Below are 14,578 nucleotides of genomic sequence, written 5' to 3' on the forward strand. Positions count from 1 at the left end.
ATGATTTCTTCTTTGTAGAGTGGAAATACAAAAAGGCAAGATGGGTTGTTGTGAAGATGATGCATGTGTCTGGCATCTATTGGGTGCTCGTCAGTGCAGGTACCCTCTATAACATGACCACCTCCTCCTTGTTTACTTCAGAATGTGATTGTTATGCTCATCTTGTCTCACTGGGATCATGGACTAAAGTTTCTTCTGAATGGAACACTTCTTGTGTCCATCAATTTGGGACAAATTAGTTCCTCAGAGAGGAAACCAGAACTTGGGTGACAGGTTTTCTACAAGTGAGTGTAGAAATTCTCATTTCTTTCTGGTCCTCATTTTCCAGGATTTGGACCTTCTGGAGGACAAATTTCTAAGTGTGGGCTTCAGGCTAGTGGTTAATATGATGCCACAGGAGAGAGGTCAGGTACCTGAGACATGCTTAGACACAGTCACGCCACTTAAGTCAGATGATCTAATTCTGAGATATCCTCAGGCATGGCTGCCTCATGGCACAGCTCCAGGGGACATCGTTGTCATCCCAGCCCATGTGCATGGCATCCCCTGGAGTTGGACAGCACACAGCCTGTACCACCATAATGTGGTTGTACTACCTGCATTTGTTACCTTTATGCTCTCCCTGAGCCTCTGGTAAGGACTCATGTTCCAGACTTGGCTCTGCTGTGCTCTAGGGAAGAAAAGGAAAAGCCAGGGCATTAAAGGAGAAACAGCCCTCCATAAAGCACCTCTTCAAGGCAGGTAGGTGGGAGCAGAGTTAATAATGAAAGAACGGGGAAGGCAAAGCTTGTGGGACAAGGTCAAGGCCATGACCTACTGCTCCTCCTTCCTACATAGAGACACTCCCACTAGTCACAGCTTTAAAATTAACAGAGGCAATTGTGATTTCCTCCTAAACATTCCCCCTTCTCCAAAGTTTTTCCATTTAGTTCTGTGAGCACTTTCCCATATGAAACCTCACCTGCTTCTCTCCACAATCCTTTAGACTCTTTGAGGGAAGCTGGATGTTGTGTTTCTGATGGAGACACTTGCTTTCTCAGCGCCTTAGAGCTTATGAAAGGCGTAAGCAAGTATGACATGATTTAGGTCACATCTTTGTACTCTTCTCAGTCCTAATTTTGCTTTATTATCTATACTTACTGCAGCCCTGCGACTACTGCTGTATGTTTTAGGAAATGTAAAGTTTTTAGAAATCTTGTGAGTTCCCACAATGGACCATAGTTATTCACCATGCAGCTGGCTGCCCTTCTGGAAGTGGACTCTTTTCTCTCATTTTCTATTCTGAAGTGAGGGTTGGAGTTTGTTCTTCTCCAAAGCCACTGGGAATACTGCACACATTTTTATGGAGTTTCTCTAGTAGCACAGAGTTTAAATAAGTAAAACCTCTGCTGGGAAAAGACCCTGCACTGCTAACTTTCCTTCCTGAGCTTCCTATAACAGTGGTGTGTATCTGACTGCCCTCCCCGATATAACTCAATTTTTATACATACAATGGGAAATGGAAAATTGAAACTGTTATTCCAAATGCTTATTTTTCATCATGAATTATATTAATAGTTTTACATACAATATTTTATCTAATATTCATAATTGCCCTGCCACATATAAACATTCACATTCCCTATACAGAGATGAGTGCTAAAGAAGTTAGTGAACTTAAATAGGGTTGGGAAGTGGTTGAGGAAGGGCTCAATCCCATATCTAATTGATTTAAAAGTCCATACTTTAAACTTTTATATTATACTTCCTTTAAATACAATGACTAAAACAAAAATGACCTGAATTTAAATGCCTCTGTTTATTTGCATCCATAACTGAGTTTGACTGTGTAAATGTGATGGCATTTAACAAGACTGAAAACTTCCAAGTGAAGTTCAGCCATACAGATTCCATATCCTCGTTCATTATACAATTATCCTTCTACTACTCAATGTTTACAGTGTCCCTTTCCTTCTGGGCAGGGTTTCTGAGTGCCTGTCCCTTCTCTCCCTTTCCTTATTTGTCCATGCCCTCTTCACCCTCTACCTCTGGGGGTCTGCCACCTATGATCCACGTGTCACAGGTCTCTTGGCTGGAGCCAGTGCTACAGTGCGCTCTGGAATCAGACACATCCGAGTCCTCCTTGGGAAGGCTGGAGGGAATATTTACATGAGGAAACAAGGGGTCTCCTTGGGAAAAACTCATCCTAAAGGAGTAGAAAATAAGGCCCACAAACTTGTCCCATAATGCTGCTTCATTCATTGAAGCAGGGAGATGCCAGCAGGGTATGAAGTGGGGCAAGGGTTGGATCCTGAGGCTGCAAGGTGTTTCATGGCTCTTCATCCTTTTAACTCAACCTCACAGACCCCAGGTTGAGTGGGGAATTATGGGGTAGGTACAGGCTCTGTAGGTAGCAAAGTGAAAGTGAATTGTTTTTTCACTCATATCTGTGAGACATGGGATCCAAAGTAATGTGACTTTTGGTACCCAGTGGACACAGTGTAAAGAAAGAGACATGCTCCACACTGGCTTTGATGAATGGAGGATTCGAGAGACCACAGTGCTGCTTGGATTCGTGAAGGCTGTCATTCATTAGCAGGATCCAGGATGGCAGAGACAACTTTGGGTACACAGGTGACCATGGTACCAGCAAAGGCCAGGGGAAGTAGCAATGATTCTATGTGCTCCAAGACGGGATCAAGGGTGAAGAAGCATCAGTGTGAGTGGGTCCCACCTCCCTGCACACTCCCAATGGCTTTGCTGGCAGGGAGGGTGTGGAGACTTGTACATTAGCATTTGAGAAACACACTTGTGACCATCTTGGACTCCAGAATGGCTGGATGTGACACAGGACCTGGAAGATGGGAAAGGAGGGAAAAGATGGGGAAATGTCTGAATTAGCATTATAACTTGCATAGTTATTTCTCTTTGATCTTTACAAGGACCCTCTGCAATTTGAGTTGTTATTTACATTTTATTTGTAAGGAGGTAGAGGCTAGATTAAATTTCCCAAGATCAAATAGATGGTAAGTCAAGGTAAGGGGATCAAAACTCAGATCCTCTGACTCGCCATCCTTTTCTGTACCCTGCCTACTTTTCACAACCTCATGAAAACGTTTGTCTTGAGTAAAGTTATGTTTCCTTTTACCAGCTAACCAGGCTTATATAATTATATTTTTGCTGTTTGCCTTGGCTGTTAGAAATATAATTTCATCTTTTTTTATTCTACTGACAATATTAATGTAGGTGGTTAATATATTTACCACATTTTTCTTCTAAAAGGTTTTACATTTTCTGTTTTCCTTTTAATTGCCTTTTATCATACCACTCTTTGGTGGAGGCTGCTTCAATCCTTCCTAGAAGCAAATGGGATAATTTCTTTAAAGAAAGAAAGAATCTAGAGACTAAAATTGCTACTGGCTGAGTGTGAATCAGGCTAGTCATTCCCAGTGAATAAACTGAGCAATTCCAGGTGAACTAGGAATGGAGATTTCACATAAACTTTGATATTTTTTTTCAAAAGTCAATGAATTTTGTCAACTTCCTGATGTTCCCATATAATCTCCGCTTTTAATCCATTTCAAATATTTAAGAGAAGCTTGACAGGAGTTGGAGGGCCAGACTTCAGACATGGTACACAGGAAAGAATATCTAATAGTCTAAGAAACACATGAAAATAGAAGACATAAATGCGTAAACTGATCTAGATTTGAAGTACTGAAATGTGCTGAAGAATCACAGTTAAACTGGTCAGCTCCGTACTTCTCTGGCTTAACGAAAATTAGTTGGCAAGAGTGTGCCATACACGGTTGAGAAGCTATACTTGGAGCATATTTTGAAAGACATAAGGGAAGCTGAGGCAAATAGCATTTGTTAAGAGAAAGAAACAGGAACAAACAAGTGACACCCATGCGAAGATTAGCAGTTATTTCTAACTGGATCTGAGGGTACGTTCCAGAAAGGAGTAAGCTAGAGGAGAATTGGGTGGTTAGAAGTTCCTGGGGAAGAGAAGGAGAGCTTGAAAAACATTAGGACTTTGAAGGGTCTGTGTGGACACTGAACTTGAAATCAGAAGTTACCTGAGAATGGAAATGTCACTTTTAATAACATGATAGAAACATTATATGACTTCATGAAGGAAGGATGGATGGGAGTGGGAGAAACCACTGAAGCAGAAACAGACAAATGTATCATTTAAGTTTCAGAAGGAATCTTGGTGAAAACGCATGTTAAGACCAGACAGTGAATCACATTTAAGATATTTGCAGAGAGGGAGAAAACTAACATTTTTTTAAAAATGATGTGTGATTCTACAAGGATGATGACAGTGGTGGCAGCATAGATTTTGGATCTTCCTTCCAAATGGCCAACAAAAGGCTGTGTGATTTTGGCATTTGTGTGAGAAAAAGAAAATGGAAGCAGTGAAGAGTCTTAAAATCCTAGAGCAGGAGAATGCAAAATAGCCAAAAGATCTTCACTAGAAGACAGTGTGGACAATTTGAAACTAGCAGAGGTTTCACCACTTCAAAAGCAGGTGGTACAAGGGCACCTCTGCCAAGTTCTCAAGGGCAGACATAACCTAGTCCCAGAAAACTCTTGAGACTAGACAGCCAGAGTATCCTTCCATGACAGGGTGCCCGACAGGATAAACTATGGGGAGTGAAATCACAATAGGCTGGCATAAGGAGAATAGCAACAAAGGAAAGAGAAGATTTAGATAAAAGTGGCATGGGGGACGGAGCCCTCTATTTTCAAAACTTCACAGAAGACATCAAAGAGGGAGCTCTACAAAGTTAAAAAATAAAATAAAATAAAATAAAATGCTACCTGAACTACTCAACCTTTGCCTGAAAGTGCAAATAAACTAACTTCATAGGAAAATAAACAATAGAAAAGCATCAAAGTCAAATGCCACACAAAATTGATACAAGAAAAAATAGAACGAGAAGCAGAATAATATGCTATAGACAATTAAATAAGACAGTAAGAATCAGAATAACGCCCCTACAGAAAATGACAGCACAGCACGTCAGAAATAAATATACCTTCCAAAAATAGATTAAAACTGTAATATACTATTTTAAATCAACTGAAGGGAATTAAGAAATTACATAAAACATGAAGGACACATAAATCATAAATACAAATCTCATAAGTTCTCAAGAAATATACAAAATAAAAGAAAAAATATATTATCAGAAAATAACTAAATTGGAAGGTATACAACAGCAAATAAACACAACAAAAAATGCCTTAAGAGAAATAGAGTGTGAAAAGAAAAAAATACTCTAAAAATTGGAATGAACTGAAGAAAGTTACAAAAGCATTTTGACAAATATCGGAAAAAAGAAAAAGAAGACCTATAATATAGAGATAGGAGTTTCCAAAGAAGAAAATGAGCACAAGGAAACAATAATTGATAAACACTATAATTTAAGGGAGCATAGCTAAATTTTAAAAAATAAATGAAATATTAAAAGAATACAACATGTTGCTGAGAATTTTGCCTCAGAAGACGTATTCTAACAAACACAAGACAGGTTCCTGTCACCCAGTGGCCAACTGGGTAGGAAGGAATGCTCTAGCAAGAAACCATGTATCAGAAAATTTAGAGGTGGAGAGCAAGTAGTAGATAAAAAGATAACAATATTGGATGACTATTTCTGAACACCACTGGTGTACTTTAAAAAGATAATGAACAGCTGAGAGTAAGTAACAGGGAATTAAAAGCCAGGTGTGAAAGGATAGGAATACAGACTATATTCAGTATACAGGAATACGGCCATCAATGTGCAAAAACTCCAACATATTGTTCCTATGAGCCTTTCCTAAGGAAATCTACTTAGAGAATTAGTTTCAGACAACCAAAATGACTAAGCAGGCATTGATATGAGGACGGTTGATGTGTGTTATATAAAGTTACTAGGAGAACTAAGGCTACATGAGTGTTAAAAGAGAGAGTTTATAATATGTGGTGATCTGACAATGTAGATACAGAGTAACTATTTAAAAACTGGAGTAGATAGAGGTATAGCATATACAAATTTTGTATGAAAATAATCATAATTCGTGCTATTAGTATTCCGAGCTTATTATATTGAATATGGAATAAAACAACTAATCTTGGGTTATTTAAATTCTACAACCCCCTGTGTCATTCAGAACTAGGATCTTGTTGTGCTAGAAAGGAGATACAGAGGTAATATCAGCAATTTAAATAAAAGCCCTGTGGTTCTGAATTGGACTGGAACTATGATTATGAACTCACAGAGTAATATATAGATGGTTGGTAAATAGATAGATCCACCTGTCCATTCAAAATGCCTAGAAACAATGAACCAGCCAGTAACAATGAGCATCCTCAATATCCGGATTATGCTTTTGATGCACAATTCTCATTAAGGGATATCAGTGCTTCTTGGAGAAATAGCTGGTTATACATCTGAGGCAGTAAAAGACAAGAAGACCTTGGAATGTCTTGACATACCAAAAATTAAGGAAGCTATCATAGACTATTGGGATCTCATGAAAAGGACTTAGGAGCTAACTTGGAAACATTTCCATTGGCCAAAGATAGAATAATTTGAGCTTCAATAAGTAACAGTCATAATGTTTTGAAATTCATAAAATACTTTAAAATGTCTGTGTTGACAAGGATGTTCAAAATAATGTAAAAATCAGTTGCTTTGAAAACTGGATATGTAAAAAGAAAGAATCAAGTATTTATCCTGCTTTTTTCCTCTATGAACTACGTCACTGGGTAACTAAATAGTACATGAAGGAGAGAATCATTTTATAAAAGTATTGTAGTGAATAAATGAAAAAAAAATGAATGCAAATATCACCATTTTGCAACCCCCAATGAATTTATGTCATTAATGGTTAATAACATTGAAGCCAAAAACAATAACCAGACCTCATGTGCTCCCTGATGAGAGAGCATGACACCACTGTCTATAATATTGCTAAAGGCATTAAACTTGAGACTAATAAAGACTCTGGATCTAGCGGACCATTTTCAAGAAATACAGAGGAGAGAGGAACAGGTTGAAGTGCACCATGAATGTGCATTGTGAAAAATCCAGGCAATGGGAAACCCTAGAGTTCAAGCAACTAGTTCTTCAATTTTAAAGAAATGGAAAAATAGGAGTGGAACACTTTAGATATAAAGAGGCTTACTACACTTATGTTTACAGCAGCACTATTCATGATTGCCAAAAGGTGGAAGCAGCCCAAGTGTCCATCAGTGAATGAATGAATAAACAAAATGTGGTATAGCCATATAGTGGAATATTATTCAGCCTTTTTAGGAAGAAAATTCTGACATATACTACAGCATGTATGAACCTTGACGACATTATGTAAGTGAAATAATATAGTCACAAAGCAGTAAATATTACATGATTCCTCTTATATGAAGTACCTAGAATAGTCAAATTCATAGAGACAAAATTAGAATAATAGCTGTCAGGGGCTGGGAGGAGGGTAAATGGGTTATTGTTTCATGGCTACAGAGTTTCCATTTTCAACATGAAAAGAGACGGATGATGGTAATGGTTGTACAACAATGTGAGGGCACTTAATGCCACTGAACTGTACATTTAAGAGTGGTTAAAATGGTAAAGTTCTATGTTATGTGTACTTTGCCACAATTAATTTTCTTTTAATTAAAAGAGACTTAAAAGAAAAAGTAAGCTTTTTTAAAAAAATTGGCAAGTCTAAACTATACTGCCTAGGTGATAAAACCCTAAAGAAATGCAAAGAAGTGATTACTATTTAAAAAAATAAGGATATTCTCTATATTTGGAGGATGGAGGGGGCTGTAATTGAGATAAAATATATAAAAGTGCTTCTGAGGGGCTACCAAAATTCTACTATTGACTTGGGTAGAGTTACAAGGGTCTTGACCTTAAAATAATTCAATATGCTATAGATTTGTTCTCTGTAGATTTCTGCATTTTAAAATAAAAAATAGAAAATAAATCACATAGCTATGAATGTGTTTGGATGTCCAAAATCTAGTAAAGAAAAGGACTTCCGTTTGATTTGGTTGCATCTCTGTTATAGATGTTCACTGCCAAGACATTTATCTTATTTATAAGTATCTCATTCAACCTTCCTTTTATTTATTCATTTGACTTGTGGATTAGTGAACTTTTGTTCTAGGAATCAAAGATAAAGGACTGAAGAAGAAAGAAACACCCTGAGTTGGTTATTCTCCATTCTCCTACCAAGGTCCATTCTCCTTACCTTCTCTGATCTGCTCTGAGCTGCTGGGATAATCCCTATGGACTGAATCTTCCAGTTCCTAGGTCCTTTGGTTTCCATCTGGGTTTGGCCAGTGGTAGACACAATCAAGATACTGGCAGGCAAGAAGAAGGAGGGGTCAAGGTCTACCTTGCCTCACTCTTCCCTCTCTTCTATACCACAACTATGGCAGTGGCTTTATCCCTTTGCGATTACTGCTAGGATTCTGCTCTAAGGCACTATCTCTCACTAAGGTCCTATAACAGTTTTCTTCCCTTTCTCCTTGAAGTCTAGAGAGGTAATGCCTTCATGCTGTTGCTAAGTCCATGGGTGCCTTAATGCTTATGCTGGTTCCTTTAATAACCCTTAATATGATTATTTTACGTCCATGTCCTAACCTCCACAACCTGCATGGAAAATGAGTCCACACGGATGTGATCTAGAATGATATTATCCTAAATTATCCAAATGGGCCCTAAATTCCATAAGTTTCCTTACAAGAGACAGAAGAGAAGACAAAAGCACAGAGGAGAAAGCCATGTGAAGATGGAAGCAGAAATTTAGAGTAGTTATCAGACACAAGCCAACGAGCTCATGGAGCCACTATTAGTTGGAAGAAGAAAGGAAGGATTCTCTTTCAGAGATTCTGGAGGGAGGGTGGTGGGCCTGCTGACACCTTGGTTTTTGGACTTCCGGCCTTCAGAACTGTGAAAGAATAAATTCCTGTTGTTTTAAGCACCAGCTGTGCAGTAATTCGTTACAACAGCCATAGCAAACTAATATGCCACTTAAGTGGACTTTCTGTTTCTTGTCAGAATCCTGACTGAATCAGATTGCAATCTACTAAGAAAAGCAAACCCCAAATAAAGCAGCTTCTGCGTCCCACTCAATGTTCTTTAAGCCATGCCCTCATGCCTCACCTGATAAAGAGATTTAATGACCCCAAAGAAAATATCTCCAGATACTGAAACTTGGGGGTCCCCAGTGAAAGATCAACCTGCAGTGAATCCCTCCAGACTCTACGTCTCCTCTATTCCCATTCATCCCCCTGACCCATCCCTAACACACATAAACTGCAATCAGCCTTTAGGGTCCCCCTCTTTCCTTTTTTTTATTAAAGTATAGTTAATTTATAATATTGTGTTAGTTTCAGGTATACAGTATTGTGATTCAGGTTTTTTTCTTATTATATTCCATTATAAGTTATTATAAGATATTGAATACAGTTCTCTGTACTATACAGCAAATCTCTGTTGCTTATCTATTCTATGTATAGTAGTTTGTATCTCTTAATCCCATGTTCCTACTTTATCCCTCCCCCAGCCCTCCCCTTTGGTAACCATAAGTTTGTTTTCTATGTCTGTGAGTCTGTTTCTGCTTTGTATATAGATTCATTTGTATTATTTTTTAGATTCCACATATAAGTGATATCATATATTTGTCTTTCTCTGTCTGACTGACTTCATTAAGTATAATACTCACTAGGTCCATCTATGTTGCTGCATATGGCAATGTTTCATTCTTTTCTATGGCTGAGTAATATTCCATTGTGTGTATATGTGTATGTGTGTATATATATATATATCACATCTTCTTAAGCCAGTTGTCTGTTAATGGGCACTTGGGTTGTTTCCATGTCTTGGTTATTATAAATAGCGCTCTTATGAACATTGAGATGCATGTATCTTTTCAAATTATTTTTATTTTTTTCTGAAAATATATCCAGGAGTGGAATTGCTGGATCCTATGGTAGCTCTACTTTTAGTTTTTTAAGGAACCTCCATACTGTTTTCCATGGCCATCGCTACCCAACCTGGACCACATCCCAGGCCCTCTGGGCTGTCACTGCTTAGTTAGTCCTCTCCCAGGGCTGGTCTGCCAAGATTCAGTGCTTAGCCGCTTCACGGTCTGTAGCGCCACCCCGTACACAGGCTGACAACGGCCATCACATAGCGTCCCACTCTTAAATATGCATAGGCAACAAAGGTTTACAAGACACTTGAGAAGTTCTTCAACATGTAAACCAACACATACAATATACATACAATACAAAAATACAACACACACAACACAAACACATACACACACAAATACAGAGAGAAAGAATAAAAAGGATAAAAGAGAAGGAAAACCTCAGAAAATTATAACTAATGGCCTGAGAACATGAAAAAGCATATTGCATCCTTGAAACAAGAACAGATTACTACATAAAATAAAGATCAAGAAATAAGAAAGTAAACACAAAAATTTAAAAATGGTTGCTGAACTCTGAAACCACTTTTCACTTACACTAAAATTGAACAAATAAGTAAGTAAACTATAGATAATGGGAATCAGGACTCTCGCTGTCAAAGAAAGAAGTCACAAATAAAAAATGAAGGAAGTCTACAGTGAATCCTGGGCTGCTGGATTAGAGTCAAAGAATCAGCATGAACTTATGATTTCATATCTATCTGTCTATCTACCTAGCTAGCTATAGAGATACACACACACACACACACACACACAGAAATATTTAAAATGTGTGTATAAATATTGGTTAGTGTATATATATACACACACACACACACACACACACACATATATTTCTTTGTTCTGTCTGCTGAAAGGGCCCAGATGCAATGAACCCCAGTAGCAATGAACATACCCAGCAACCTGATCTTTATTTTTAATATCATTCTCTTGTAAACAGAAACAGGATTCCTTGGAAAAATGGCTGATTGTAGGACTAGGGCAGGAAAAAATATAAGATGAGCCTAGAGCAACTTGAAATGCCATAATGTAAAGAAGTGCTCAAAAATATAAATGATGGGGCTATGTCAAAGCAACACTGAAGCCAACTTAAAGTGCTCCCATTAACCAAGGCTAGGACAATTTGAGGAACAAAATAAAAAATATAGTATTAGATTATAACGCAAAGTAAAAAATATCCCTAAGTCCACACTGATATAAACAAATGATTGAATAAAGAAATAATTGGGGAGAGGAGATAAATCTCCCATACAGAAGAATCCCAGATAATTTGTATAGCTATTCTACCATGAAGGAGGTGGAACTTAAATCCCCACCTCTTGATTATGGGCTGTGCTGAGTGAGTTGCTTCCAGACAGAAAATTTAGAAGGAGCAGGGGGTAAACTCACAGTGGGGAAATTTGGCAAAAACTAGCTTGGCTAGATGATAAAGGTTAACATCATTAGGGATAAGTCATGTGCATATCAAGCACCCTTAATGTGATGTAAAGAGAATGGTGCTTCTCTTCTGTGGCGGCTTTTTAAAAACCCCTAACCTCAGTCTACCCATGAGAAAAGCATCAGACAAACCCAAATTGAGAGACATGCTATAAAATGCCTGACCAGTACTCTTCAAAACTGTTTAGGTCATAGAAAACAAGGTAAGCCAGAAATTGTCACGTATTGACGGAGGCTAAGGGTGCATGATGATTGAATGCAACATGTTATCCTGGATTGAATCCCAGAACAGAAAAATGATGCTTGTGGGAAAACCAGGGAAATTCAAGTAGTCTGCATTTTAGTTAGTAACACTGTTCTAATGATCATTTCTTGGTTTTGGTAAGTGTACTAGGGTTATGTAAGATGTTAAGGGTATATGGACACTCTACTATCTTTACAACTCTTCTGTGAATTTAAAATTATTCCAAGATTAAAAGTGTGAAAAATCATAGCTGGTGAACTAGATATGAGTTGAGAGTTAAGGTATTATGAGAGGCTGCCAAGGGCTTGTGGGGTGAGGCTGGGGGGAGGAGTATGGGAGATGGAGTCAGGAAAGACTTTCTTGAATGAGAAGATGGTGGTGGGATGAGACTGCAAGTATACAATGGTAGTGGTAGAAATAATAATTATGATAGTAATCAGTACTCCATTAAGTTCTTAGTAAGAACCAGGTACTGACTTGGGGATCTTATTTACAACATTTCATGTAATCCTCACAATAGCCCAAAAAAGTTATTATTTTTGCCCTTATTTTATGGTTATGGAAACTCAGATTGAGAGAAATGAAGCAACTTTGCCTGTGCTGCTCATCTAGGGAAAGTACCTGGGATTTGAATCCAGGTCTGTTTGACTCCCAAACTCTTACTCTAAATACTACAGTTATTTTCAGTCTCCAGTCTAACCAAAAACCAAGGACCAAAAAACAGAAAGGATTCGTTCACTCTGTCAGTTAGCTTTGCTACATGGTCAGTGGGCTAGCTGGTCTCACCTGCATGGTCTTCTCAAGGTTTCAACAGCAGCAAGAGGGCAAACCCCAAACAGCAAATGTTCCTCAAACCTCTGCTTGTGTAACACTTGCTAATATCCCATTTGCCACGCAAGTCACATGGCCAATAGGCGGTCAGGGGTGGAAATGTAAATTCTGCTCCTGATGAGATAACCCGCAGCATCACATTGCAGGGGCCTGGAGCAGGTCAGAACACAATTGATGACCAGTATTCAGACTTCTCTAGCTATTCGTCATTCAGACTAGAGGAAGAGAGGCAGTGGCAAATCCAGGCCTCCAGATTTTCAGTTCAGAAGGTCTCCAAAGATCCACACTGCCTGTAGGCTCAATCTTGAGATGTGGAAATTTGGACTGTGTGGACAGAGAAAGGTCAGGGAAAGTCCAGGGGAAGATGTGTGAGCAGGGTGTATTATGTGGCTACCAAAGTTCAAAACTGGCCACCGTGAGGCCAGCTGTGGGAAACAGCAGGTGGTAGGAGGCCTCAAATGTCAGAGTCAGACCCTTGGGCTTGCTGGTCCAGTAAATCTCCAGGCCCAGGTCTGGGTCTAACTCATTCCTGTGCCCAGAATAGGGTCTGACACCAGGGAGGAACTGATGAGACCTTGTGTTAGGGTAAGTGAATATGTGAATGTAAGGTAACACATGGGTGTTTGTACTTCATAAAATCCTATTTGAAAAAAAGTCTAAGCCATTTTTATTTTAAGTCATTAAGTAAAAAAGAAAGACTCTAAAAACAAGGGTCACACTTATAAATAAAATTTCCCTTGTCTTAACATCTTGCAGACTACCCTCCAATAAATTTTGCAATGGAATTTTTTTTCTTGCTTCTTTGAATCTAGTTAGCATACTTAAATTTTTTTTTATCTTTTTGGGGTGAATTTTTTTCCCACAAAAACCCAGTTGAGTACCTTGTACCAATTTATACTTCCTTCCTATTTACTGAGTTTAAAATGGGCAGAGGCAAGAATACCAAATAGTTGCATAACATGCCAAGACCCTGATTAGTTGACAGTAGATGTTTAAATAAAACATCCTCCAAATGAAGCAAGTCAGAACTTGAAGTGCCCAGTTATGTCATGGGTGACCGTTAAAGTGTACTCACTGATCCAATAAATTGATAAGTCCACCCTGACAGTTATGATTCCAGGTAGCAGCCCCACAAACAAAGCAGAAACTGACCAGAGACCACAGTGTTCTCCTCCACACACACTGACTCAAAGAAGGGCGCAGCCACCGACAACACAGCAGAAGACACCAGCGCCTGGTAGCCCTGCACTTGCGTGGTGTTTACACCCAACCCATGATGTTTGGCTCCTACACACACTGGATAAAGTGATGCAGCTAAACACCCAGGGCCTCAAACAGCATTCCAAGGACATTAAACTTCATATCAGAATAGGAATTTGGGATTGCACCTAAAGTGACAGGATGCAGCAGTTGAGTTGTATTTTGGTGAGGTGCTTCTTGTGGCAGAAGGTTTGGATGGCCGTGACAACCACCTGCCATGGTGGCCACGCCTGGGTCCTCGGACAGGCACGGATGGTGCTGTTTGGCAGAGAGAAGTGCTGAGGACCAGGAAGCCATAGAAGTGACCGCCAGGAAGAAGGACTTGCAGAATTTTGGAGGTGAAGATGTCCAACTCCTGACGGAAGTAAGGCCCAGTCAGGTGGCCACAGGATGTCCCAGGGTCGAGCTCGCGTTGGGGGTCCTTTGGCCGAGAAACAAGATGCAGATGGACACCATTGGTCTGAGGAGCAGCCCAGCAGAAACGTGCCTGTTGCCCGGCCCTGGAGAGGAGCACGCATCTACTCCCAGGCGACCAGCCATCCCTGAAGCACACATCTGCACAAGCACCACCCACTCCAACCACGGACCCTAAGAGGCTAAACTTTATGATTGGTAAGAAATTCAGGCCTTATGGTAGGAAAGGGTAGGTATTTTAGTTTCCAAGGGTTCGGAATTTCAGATCACTTTACCTGGGCATCTCTGTGCTTTGCCCATGCAGAGGCCCTTCGGGAAGCAGCATGAGTGTCCCAGGCTAGTGCTTAAGGAGGGAGTAATTTGGCAGGATACGGTTGATTCTACCTGGTAAACTATTACTCTGCTTCCTTTCAA

General features: G+C 39.3%; 1 pseudogene; it reads right to left on the minus strand.

Moving 5' to 3' along the window:
* Nucleotides 1-1,995: 1,995 nt before the first annotated feature.
* Nucleotides 1,996-14,268, minus strand: LOC132510863 (solute carrier family 35 member E3-like; annotated as a pseudogene).
* Nucleotides 14,269-14,578: the final 310 nt, after the last annotated feature.

The sequence above is a fragment of the Lagenorhynchus albirostris genome, chromosome 2 (assembly GCF_949774975.1).
Source record: "Lagenorhynchus albirostris chromosome 2, mLagAlb1.1, whole genome shotgun sequence".
NCBI classification, from domain to species: Eukaryota; Metazoa; Chordata; class Mammalia; order Artiodactyla; family Delphinidae; genus Lagenorhynchus; species Lagenorhynchus albirostris.